The 11,543-nt window shown below is 37.5% G+C and overlaps 1 non-coding gene across 1 annotated transcript; it reads left to right on the forward strand.

The window, feature by feature from the left end:
* Positions 1–4,612: 4,612 nt before the first annotated feature.
* Positions 4,613–4,720, forward strand: LOC127741913 (small nucleolar RNA R71). The gene has a single exon (XR_008003101.1). It is a non-coding gene; the product is annotated as a small nucleolar RNA R71 (small nucleolar RNA).
* Positions 4,721–11,543: the final 6,823 nt, after the last annotated feature.

The raw sequence follows: 11,543 nt of genomic DNA on the forward strand, positions 1-11,543 counted from the left end.
ATATCTTAGAATAAGATTAAGCATAAATTGAATAGAAAACAGTAGTACTTTGCATTAATACTCGAGGAACAGCAGAGCTCCACACCTTAATCTATGGTGTGTAGAAACTCCACCGTTGAAAATACATAAGTGATCATGGTTCAGGCATGGCCGAATGGCCAGCCCCCATAAAAGTCTAAGATAGCATAAAACTGATCAAAGATCTCCTAATACAATAGTAAAAAGTTCTATTTATACTAAACTAGTTACTAAGGTTACAGAAATGAGTAAATGATGCAGAAATACACTTCCAGGCCTACTGGGTGTGTGCTTGGACTGAGCATTGAAGCTTTCATGTGTAGAGGTCTTCCTTGGAGTTAAACACCAGTTTGTAACTTGTTTCTGGCTTTTAACTCTGCTTTGCAACTTGTTTCTGGCATTTACCGCCAGAATAGGGCAGAAAGCTGTCGTTAAATGCCAGTTTGCGTCGTCTAAACTCAGGCAAAGTATGGACTATTATATATTGATGGAAATCCCTGGATGTCTACTTTCCAACGCAATTAAGAGTGCACCATTTGGACTTTTTTAGCTCTAAAAATTTCATTTCGAGGGCAGGGAGGTCAGAATCCAACAATATCAGCAGTCCTTTGTCAGCCTCTGAATCAGATATTTGCTCAGGTCCCTCAATTTCAGCCAGAAAATATCTGAAATCACAGAAAAATACACAAACTCATAGTAAAGTTTAGAAATATGAATTTTGCTTAAAAACTAATAAAAACATACTAAAAACTAACTAAATCATACTAAAAACTATGTAAAAACAATGCCAAAAAGCATATAAATTATCCGCTCATCACAACACCAAACTTAAATTGTTGCTTGTCCCCAAGCAACTGAAAACAAAATAGGATAAAAAGAAGAGAATATACAATGAATCTCACAATATCAATGAAACTTAGTCCCAATTAGATGAGCGGGGCTAGTAGCTTTTTACTTCTGAACAGTTTTGGCATCTCACTTTATCCTTTGAAATTCAGAATGATTGGCATCTATAGGAACTCAGGATTTCAGATAGTGTTATTGATTTTCCTAGTTCAGTATGTTGATTCTTGAACACAGCTGCTTTATGAGTCTTGGCCGTGGTCCTAAGCACTTTGTTTTCCAAGATTACCACCGGATATATAAATGCAACAGACACATAACTGGGTGAACCTTTTCAGATTGTGACTTAGCTTTGCTAAAGTCCCCAATTAGAGGTGTCCAGAGTTCTTAAGCACACTCTTTTTGCTTTGGATCACGACTTTAACCACTCAGTCTCAAGCTTTTCACTTGGACCTGCATGCCACAAGCACATGGTTAGGGACAGCTTGATTAATGCTCAAAGCATTGGATCCTTTTTACCCTTGCCTTTTGGTTTTAAGGGCTATTGGCTTTTTCTACTTGCTTTTTCTTTTTCTTTCTTTTTCTTTTAATTTTTGCCACTTTTTTTTGCAAGCTTTCTTATTCATTGCTTTTTCTTGCTTCAAGAATCAATTTCATGATTTTTCAAATTATCAATAACATTTCTCTTTATTCATCATTCTTTCAAGAGCCAACAATTTTAACATTCATAAACAACAAGATAAAAAATATGCACTGTTCAAGCATTCATTCAGAAAATAAAAAGTATTGCCACCACATTAAAATAATTAAACTAATTTCAAGATAAAATTTGAAATCCAAGAACTTCTTGTTCTTTTGTAATTAGGCACATTTTTCATTTAAGAGAGGTGAAGGATTCATGGAATTATTCATAGCTTTAAGACATAGACACTAGACACTAATGATCATGTAATGAAGGCACAAACATAGATAACACATAAAGCATAAAGTCAAAAAATAGAAAAATAAGAACAAGGAAATCAAAGAACGGGTCCACCTTAGTGATGGCGGCTAGTTCTTCTTCTTTGAAGATCCTATGGAGTGCTTGAGCTCCTCAATGTCTCTTCCTTGCCTTTGTTGCTCCATCCCTAGTGCTTTTGGTGCTCCTATCCTTAGTTGCTCCCAATAGTTGTGTGGAGGAAAATGTATCCCCTGAGGTATCTCAAGGATTTCTTGATGAGGGAATTCCTCATGCTCTTGTTGAGGTCCATGAGTGGGCTCTCTTGATGTGCAGTCAAATGCTCTATTACTGAGCTTTGGACCCTTCAAATGAATCTCTCCATCTCCCATGACTCGGAGGTGGAAGCTTTTGCCTTCCCTTTCCTCTTTCTAGAGATTTCTCCGGCCTTAGGTGCCATAAATGGTTATGGAAAAACAAAAAGCAATGCTTTTACCACACCAAACTTAAAAGGTTTGCTCGTCCTCGAGCAAAAGAAGAGAGAAAGAAGTGGGAGAAGAAGAGAATGGAGGAGATGGAGGGAGAGAGAGAGAGAGGTGGGGTAGGTAGGGATCCTGTGGGGTCCACAGATCCAGAGGGGGTAAGGGTTTGTCATCCCTGCTCCAATTAGGCGTGTAAACGCCCTTAGTGTGCAATCTTGGCGTTTAACGCTAGATTGCTGCTTGTTTCTGGCGTTAAACGCTAGCTTTTATTCCTTTCCTTGCGTTAAACGCCAGGCTACAACTTGTTTCTGGCATTTAACGCCAGATTGTTGCTTCTTTCTGGCGTTTAACGCCAGTTTGGTGCTTTTTTTGGCGTTTAACGCTTAGAATAGTGCCAGACTGGGCGTTAAACGCCCATTCTGCTACCCTTACTGGCGTTTAAATGCCAGTAAGTTGCTCTTCCAAAGTGTGCTATTTTTTAATGCTGTTTTTTATTTTTCTTTAATTTTTCCAATTGTTTTTGTGACTCCACATGATCATCAACCTAAAAAAAGAAAATAACATAGATAAATAAAATTGGGTTGCCTCCTAATAAGCGCTTCTTTAATGTCAATAGCTTGACAGTGAGCTCTCATGGAGCTTCACAGATGTTCAGAGCATTGTTGGGACCTCCCAACACGAAACTTAGAGTTTGAATGTGGGGGTTCAACACCACACTTAGAGTTTGTTGTGGCCTCCCAAAACCAAACTTAGAGTTTGACTGTGGGAGCTTTGTTTGACTCTGCATTGAGAGAAGCTTTTCTTGCTTTCTCTCCATGGTTACAGAGGGAGATCCTTGAGTTTTAAACACAAGGTAGTTCTCATTCAATTGAAGGACCAACTCTCCTCTGTCCACATCAATCACAGCTTTTGCTATGGCTAGGAAGGGTCTTCCAAGGATGATAGATTCATCATCATCCTTCCCAGTGTCTAGGATTATAAAATCAGCAGGGATGTAAAGGCCTTTGACCTTTACTAGCACATCTTCTACCTGTCTATAAGCCTTTTTCATGGAATTGTCTGCCATCTCTAATGAGAATTTGGCAGACTGTACCTCAAAGATTCCCAGTTTCTCCATTACAGAGAGTGGCATTAAGTTTATGCCTGACTCCAGGTCACACAGAGCCTTCTCAAAGGTCATGGTGCCTATGGTACACGAAATTAAGAATTTACCAGGATCCTGTTTCTTTTGAGGTAATGTCTGCCTAACCAAGTCATTCAGTTCATTGGTGAGCAATGGGGGTTCATTCTCCCAAGTCTTATTACCAAATAACTTGGCATTTAGCTTCATGATTGCTCCAAGGTATTTAGAAACTTGCTCTAAAGTGATATCCTCATCCTCTTCAGAGGAAGAGTACTCATCAGAGCTCATGAATGGCAGAAGTAGGTTCAATAGAATCTTTGTGGTCTCTAGATGAGCCTCAGACTCCTTAGGTTCCTCAATTGCGAACCCCTTTTTGTCCAGAGGACGTCCCATGAGATCTTCCTCATTGGGTTTCACGTCCTTCTCCTCCTCTCTAGGTTCGGCCACACCAAGTAAGGTTATGGCCTTGCACTCTCTTTTTGGATTCTCTTCTGTATTGCTTCGGAGAGTACTAGGAGGAGTTTTAGTGACTCTTTTACTCAGCTGGCCCACTTGTGCCTCCAAATTTCTAATGGAGGACCTTGTATCATTCATGAAACTTAGAGTGGCCTTAGATAGATCAGAGACTATGTTTGCTAAGCTAGAGGGGCTCTGCTCAGAATTCTTTGTCTATTGCTGAGAGGATGATGGAAAAGGCTTGCTATTGCTAAACCTGTTTCTTCCACCATTATTAAAGCCTTATTGAGGCTTTTGTTGATCCTTCCATGAGAAATTTGGATGATTTCTCCATGAGGGATTATAGGTGTTTGCATAGGCTTCACCTATTTAATTCACCTCTGCCATTGCAGGGTTCTCAGGATCATAAGCTTCTTCTTCAGAAGATACTTCTTTAGTACTGTTGGATGCATTTTACAATCCATTCAGACTCTGAGAAATCATATTGACTTGTTGAGTCAACATTTTGTTCTGAGCCAATATGGCATTTAGAGCATCAATTTCAAGAACTCTCTTCCTCTGAGGCGTCCCATTACTCACAGGATTCCTTTCAGAAGTGTACATGAACTGGTTGTTTGCAATCATGTCAATGAGTTCCTGAGCTTCTGCAGGCATTTTCTTCAGGTGAATAGATCCACCTGCAGAATGGTCCAATGACATCTTAGACGACTCAGACAGACCATCATAGAATATATCCAGGATGGTCCATTCCGAAAGCATGTCAGAAGGACACTTTTGGGTCAGTTGCTTGTATCTCTCCCAAGCTTCATAGAAGGATTCACCTTCTTTCTGTCTGAAGGTTTGAACATCCATTCTAAGCTTGCTCAGCTTTTGAGGAGGAAAGAACTTGGCTAAAAAAGCCGTGACCAGCTTATCCCAAGAGTTCAGGCTATCTTTAGGTTGAGATTCTAACCATATTCTAGCTCTGTCTCTTACAGCAAAAGGGAAAAGCATAAGCTTATAGACCTTAGGATCAACTCCGTTGGTCTTACCAGTATCACAGATCTACAAGAATTCAGTTAAGAACTGAAAAAGATCTTTTGATGGAAGTCCATGAAACTTGCAATTCTGTTGCATCGGAGAAACTAATTGAGGCTTTGGCTCAAAGTTGTTTGCTCCAATGGCAGGGATTGAGATGCTTCTTCCATGGGAGTTGGAATTTGGTGTAGTAAAGTCACCGAGCATCTTCCTTGCATTGTTGTTGGGTTCGGCCATGTCTCCTTCTTTTTCGAGATTCTCTGTAAGGTTTTCTCTAGATTGTTGTGCTTTAGCTTCTCTTAGCTTCTTCTTCAAAGTCCTTTCAGGTTTAGGATCTGCTTTAACAAGAATGTCCTTGTCCTTGCTCCTGCTCATATAAAAAAGAAGAGAACAGAAAAGGAAGAGGAATCCTCTATGTCACAGTATAGAGATTCCTTTACGTGAGTAGAAGAATAAGAATGAAGGAAGAAGAAGAAAAATTCGAACACAGAGAAGGGAGTGGTTCGAATTTTGAGAAGAGAAGTGTTAATAAATGAATAAAAATAAATAGAAAGAGAGAGAAGGAAATTTGAAAATTAGAAGAAAAGAAAAGAAAAATATTTTTGTTTTTTTTTAAATTTAGTTAGAATTCGAAAATTAAGAGAAGAAATAAAATTAAAATTAAAATTTTAAACAATTAGTTAAATAAAAAGATTTTTGAAAAAGAGGAAGGTGAATTTTGAAAATTAGAGGGAGAAAAATAGTTAGGTGGTTTTGAAAAAGATAAGAAATAGTAAAATAAACAAAAAGTCAATTAGTTAATTGAAAAAGATTTAAAAATTAATTTTGAAAAGATAAGAAGTTAGAAAAGATTTTGAAATTAAAATTTAAAAAGATATGATTGAAAAAGATCTGATTACAAAGATATGATTGAAATTTATTTTGAAAAAGATTTGAAAAAGAAATTTAAAAAGATTTGATTTTTAAAATTAAATTTGATTACTTGACTAACAAGAAACTAAAAGATATGATTTTAAAAATTAAAGATAGAACCTTTCTTAACAAGAAAGTAACAAACTTCAATTTTTGAATCAATCACATTAATTGTTAGTAAAGTTTTCGAAAATTATGAAATAAAAATTAAGAAAAAGATTTTGAAAATCAATTTTTTTAAATTTTCAAAAATATTTAAAAAATGAAAAAGATTTGATTTTTGAAAAAGATTTTGAAAAGATAGGATTTTTGAAATTGAAATCTTGACTTGACTAACAAGAAACAACTTATTTTAAAAAAATTTTACTAAGTCAACCCAAAGATTTCGAAATTTATGAGTAAAATAAGGAAAATATATTTTTTATTTTTGAATTTTTAATGAGGAGAGAGAAAAATACAAATATGACTCAACATATAAAAATTTTGGATTAAAACAAATGATGCATGCAAGAACACTATTAATGTCAAGATGAACACCAAGAACACTTTGAAGATCATGATGAACATCAAGAACTTATTTTTGAAAAATTTTCAAGAAAAGAAAACATGCAAGACACCAAACTTAGAAATTTTTAATATTTAGACACCAAGAATTCAAAAATGCATATGAAAAACAAGAAAAGACAGAAAACAAGAAAATGTAAAGATCAAACAAGAAGACTTGTCAAGAACAACTTGAAGATCATGAAGAATGCAATGCATGAAATTTTCGAAAATTTTTAGAAAAAATTAAAACATGCAATTGACACTAAACTTAAAACTTGACTCTAGACTCAAACAAGAAACACAAAATATTTTTGATTTTATGATTTTATTAATTTTTTGGATTTTTCAAAAATATCTTTTTGGAAAAATGAAAAAGAAGAAATTTTTTGAAAGATTTTTGAAAACTTTTTGAAAATAAAATAAGAAGAAAATTACCTAATCTGAGCAACAAGATGAACCGTCAGTTATCCAAACTCGAACAATCCCCGGTAATGGCGCCAAAAACTTGGTGCACGAAATTGTGATCTCAATGGCGCCAACAACTTGGTACGCACAATTGTAATATCACTCTTTTTCACAACTTCGCACAACTAACCAGCAAGTGCACTGGGTCGTCCAAGAAATAAACCTTACGTGAGTAAGGGTCAATCCCATGGAGATTGTCGGCTTGAAGCAAGCTATGGTCACCTTGTAAATTTCAGTCAGGTGGATTCAAATGGTTTTGAAGTTTTGATAATTAAAAGATAAATAAAACATAAAATAAGATAGAGATACTTATGTAATTCATTGGTGGGAATTTCAGATAAGCGTATAGAGATGCGTAGTTCCTTCTAAATCTCTACTTTCCTATTGCTTTCATCCAATCCTTCATACTCCTTTCTATGGCAAGCTGTTTGTAGGGGGATCACCGTTATCAATGGCTACCGTCCATCCTCTCAGTGAAAATGGTCCAGCTACGGGTTACGTAGGGCTAATCATCTGTCGGTTCTCGATTGTGTAGGAATAGGATTTATTATCCTTTTGCGTCTGTCACCACGCCCTACAGTCGCGAGTTTGAAGCTCGTCACAGTCATCCCATCCCAGATCCAACTCGGAATACCACAGACAAGGTTTAGACTTTTCAGATCTCAAGAATGCTGCCAATGGGTTCTAGCTTATACCACGAAGACTCTGATTGTTAAGAATTGAAGGCTCTGTTGTCAGGAGAGGCAATCAAACGCATGGACCAGGAATCCAAGCGATACACATTCAAGCTTGTTTTCATGTAGAATGGAAGTGGTTATCAATCACGCGTTCATGAGTGAGAATGGTGATGAGTGTCACACAATCATCACATTCGTCATATTCTTGTGTGCGAATGAATATCTTAGAATAAGAATAAGCATGAATTAAATAGAAAACAATAGTACTTTGCATTAATACTCGAGGAACAGCAGAGCTCCACACCTTAATCTATGGTGTGTAGAAACTCCAACATTGAAAATACATAAGTGATAATGGTTCAGGCATGGCCGAATGGCCAGCCCCCATAAAAGTCTAAGATAGCATAAAACTAATCAAAGATCTCCTAATACAATAGTAAAAAGTTCTATTTATACTAAACTAGTTACTAGGGTTACAGAAATGAGTAAATGATGCAAAAATCCACTTCTGGGCCTACTGGGTGTGTGCTTGGGCTGAGCATTGAAGCTTTCACATGTAGAGGTCTTCCTTGGAGTTAAGCGTTTACCGCTAGAATAGGGCAGAAAGCTGATGTTAAACGCCAGTTTGCGTCATCTAAACTCGGGCAAAGTATGAACTATTATATATTGTTGGAAAGCCCTGGATGTCTATTTTCTAACGCAATTGAGAGCGTGCCATTTGGACTTTTGTAGCTCCAAAAATTCTATTTCGAGTATAGGAAGGTCAGAATCCAACAGCATCAGCAGTCCTTTGTCAGCCTCTAAATCAAATATTTGCTCAGGTCCCTCAATTTCAGCCAGAAAATACCTGAAATCACAGAAAAACACACAAACTCATAGTAAAGTCCAGAAATGTGAATTTTTCTTAAAAACTAATAAAAATACACTAAAAACTAACTAAATCATACTAAAAACTATGTAAAAATAATGCCAAAAAGCGTATAAATTATCTGCTCATCACACCCTCAGACAAGTGGACAGGTTGAAGTTTCCATCAGGGAACTTAAGAGGATTCTAGAGAAGACCGTCAGTGTTTCAAGAAAGGACTGGTCTAGGAAGCTTGATGATGCTCTCTGGGCATACCAGACAGCGTACAAGACTCCCATTGGCATGTCCCCTTACCAGTTGGTCTATGGCAAAGCTTGTCACTTGCCAGTTGAGTTGGAGCATAAAGCTTACTAGGCAATCAGGTATCTGAACCTTGATTCAGAAGCTGCAGGAATTAAGCGAATGCTTCAGTTGAATGAGCTTGATGAATTCAGATATTCAGCCTATGAGAATGCCAAGCTCTATAAGGAGAGAACCAACTGCATGACAAGAAGATTGCCATCAGAATCTTTGAGCCAGGACAAAGAGTGCTTTTGTATAATTCAAGGCTCAAATTCTTTCCCGGGAAGCTGAAATCCTGGTGGTCAAGACTGTTTGTGGTTACCAAAGCTTCACCATATGGTCATGTGGAACTACAGGAAGATAATTCTGACAGAAAATTTACAGTGAATGGCCAGAGGTTGAAGCACTATCTTAGAGGCAAGATTGATCACCAGAGGTCTACTCATCTTCTGATTTAGAAGAACTGACCGTCAAGCTAGTGACGTTAAAGAAGCGCTTGTCGGGAGGCAACCCGATAATTTCATATCCTTCGTTATTTTTCGTAGTAGTAGTTTTTTTACTTATTTGATTTTTATTTAGTTCTTACTAATTTTCTAATCATGCAGCTATTTTAGAACAGGAACCGAAAAAAACAAAAAAAAAAACAAAAAGCACATGACGCGCAAGCGTCGCTGACGCGCACGCGTCAGATGGGTGTGCGTAAAAAAATAAAAATGAACAGAGAGTGTCGCGGTAGTGGCGCCAGAATGAGGCCTTTTGCACAAACAAGCCCACGCGTACACGTACCCCACGCGCATGCGTCATTCGTAATTTTGGCACTCCACGCGTACGCGTCATTGACGCGTACGTGTGACCTTCAATTTCGACGTAAATATGTGTTGGCCAGAGAGTTGTGCTGGCTTAGAGCTGAAAGTGTTCTAGAAGCACAAAACTTGTTCACGTGTACGCGTCATTTGCACAAATGGCCATCCACGCGTGCGCGTGTATGATGCGCACGCGTCGATTGAAAATATGGGTTCCCAAGCCACGCGAACAGTGAGTTGCGCGTGTGCGCGGTTGACTTCGCGCGAATCGCATGAAACCAAGGGCACGTGGACACGTGCCTGACGCTGACGCGTCATTAAGAAAATTTTGCGCCCCACGCGCCGCACAACTCCACTAGTTCGCCGCCCAGTTTTTAATTTTCTTTCTCCCTCTCCCAATCCTAATTCTCTCTTGTTCTTTTATCCTTTTCTTTCATCATAATATTTGTCTCTTTCTATTTTCAGTTCTTTTTTGCTTGAGGACAAGCAAACCTTTTAGTTTGGTGTTGACGCTTCGCTTAAGGATTTTCTGTTTATTCCTATGGCACCAAAAGGGAGGCGAATCATCTTCACTGAGGAGCACAACCTGAAGAATGAAACAATGAGGATAACTAAGGTGGTTGAATTCCTTTCATTTTTTATTCCTCTCCTCTTTTTCTATGTTATGTTCCGATTTTCTGCTATTTTGCTTTGTCTGTTGCATGATCCTTCATTAGTAAGAATCCTAGGTCTAGTTTAGTTTTCCCTTAAATGCTTTAATTCTGAAAAGATGTCTCATGTATTACCCATTGAGCTTGAATTCAAATAAAAAATACAAAAATAATGTATTGCATGAGAAATTGAGTTAATTTTATGAGTAGTCTTATTTACTTAAATGTGGTGGTATTTTCTGTTATTCTGAATGCATGACATGAACAGTGCATATTTAAATTTGAATTACAGAATGTTGATGTACAAGGAATAGGAATTTAGAGAATTATTATGATTTCTCTGAAATTAATAAAAGTTTAATCGTTGAAGCAAAAGAAGCAGCAAAAGAAAAATAAAAGCAAGGTCCAAGGCTCTGAGCATCAATGACTCGGGAGGTCAGACTTGATTAAAAGCTCAAAGAGTTATTTCCCTAGTCACATGCTTGTGGTGTTCATGTGTCAAGTAATCCTTAAAACAAAATATTTAGAGTCGAGATCAATTGCAGAGTATGCCAAAGGCTTTGAGCACCAATGTCTGGGGATAATTAAAAAAAATAAAAAAATACAAAAATAAAAATACAAAAATAAAAATAAAAATAAAAATATTTAGAACTTAAAGAGAGTTCCCCAGTTAAGTGCTTGTGGTGTTTCTGTATCAAGTAAAGCTTGAGACAAAACATTTAAAGTCACGGCTAGGCTCAAGGTGCAAAGCAACAAAGAAAAAAATTGTTGTGTTCAAGGATTAAATTGAGCTACAAAAGATCAGAGAATTCATAATATTATCCGGATTCTAATTCCAGATGACAGTAACATTCTTCTGATTCAAAGGAGAGTGAGATGCCAAAACTATTCAGGATTGCAGTTCTAAACCCCACTATAAGAAGAGTCATGAGCTTAATCGAATTCTCATTCTCATGCAAATTCACATCCTAAGCTTATATTAGTTTTGGTTGCTTGAGGACAAGCAACAATTCAAGTTTGGTGTTGTGATGCGTGAGCATCTTTCCTATCTTTTCCTAGTGAATTTGCATCTAATTTATTGAGTTTAATAAAGAATTAATTATCTTTTAGCCAATATGGATGCTAATTTGAGTCTTGTGCAATTTTGTTTATTTTAGGTAGCATTCGGCTGGATTTGATGGAGTTTCTGCAGCACAAGAATCAAAGGAGATGGCAGCGAGGAGCAACGCGTATGCGTGACTGATGTGTACACGTGATTTGGAGCTTTTCATGATGACGTGTGCGCGTGACTGACGCGTACGCGTGATTTGAAGATTTGTACAGCGACGCGTGCGCGTGACCGACGCGTCCGCGTGACTTGCGAAAAAGACCATCGACGCGTACGCGTGACTGACGCGTATGCGTGACATACGCCACATACAGAAAACGCAGGAAAACGCTGGGGGCGATTTCTGGGCTGTTTTAA

The sequence above is a fragment of the Arachis duranensis genome, chromosome 9 (assembly GCF_000817695.3).
Source record: "Arachis duranensis cultivar V14167 chromosome 9, aradu.V14167.gnm2.J7QH, whole genome shotgun sequence".
Lineage (NCBI taxonomy): Eukaryota > Viridiplantae > Streptophyta > Magnoliopsida > Fabales > Fabaceae > Arachis > Arachis duranensis.